At 37.2% G+C, this 513-nt stretch overlaps 1 protein-coding gene across 1 annotated transcript in view; it reads left to right on the top strand.

The window, feature by feature from the left end:
- LOC107576456 (transmembrane protein 234-like) overlaps nt 1-513 on the top strand; it is a 10,012-nt gene that overhangs the window by 7,590 nt on the left and 1,909 nt on the right. The gene's annotated exons all lie outside the window — the stretch shown is intronic.

The following is a 513-nucleotide window of genomic DNA, read 5'->3' as shown; positions in this document are numbered from 1 at the left end:
CGTAGCAAAACGGTGCACACCGGTTTGAGCTTGAACTTGCTCCAGGTGTTCAGTGTTGATAGCTTAAGCCTTAAAGAAATCAGTTAAATTAATAAAACTACCTTATTTCCCCCACCAGATACCAAAGTGGATTTTGTTTTCCAGTAAAAAGTGTCTCCTAATTTATATTTAAGTAAAAAATTATATAAACCTACTTTGCATCGATACATGCAGACGGAATTTCAGGAAATGTAATGTAACGTTAGCCTAATTTAGTATCTGCTTTACTCGGACCAATTTTATTAACGTCTACCTTTTCAAAACTCTTGTTTTAAATGTTGCTCTTGGTATGCGGATGTTTCGTGTTCCAATCAACGGAACAAATGTCTTTTATTTTAAAATCTGTCAGCGTTTTTGGACTGATCTTAAGCTACAATGGATAGACAAGAGCCGCTTGTCTGAAGTGCGGCCGTGTCGTTTTGAGTTAGATATCAACAGGAAGAAGAAGCTGGTCGTCAAAGGAAGCACCAGATT

This window comes from Sinocyclocheilus grahami, unplaced genomic scaffold (assembly GCF_001515645.1).
Source record: "Sinocyclocheilus grahami isolate Dianchi unplaced genomic scaffold, SAMN03320097.WGS_v1.1 scaffold3710.1, whole genome shotgun sequence".
NCBI lineage: Eukaryota > Metazoa > Chordata > Actinopteri > Cypriniformes > Cyprinidae > Sinocyclocheilus > Sinocyclocheilus grahami.
This window is presented reverse-complemented; position numbering and strand designations above follow the sequence as displayed.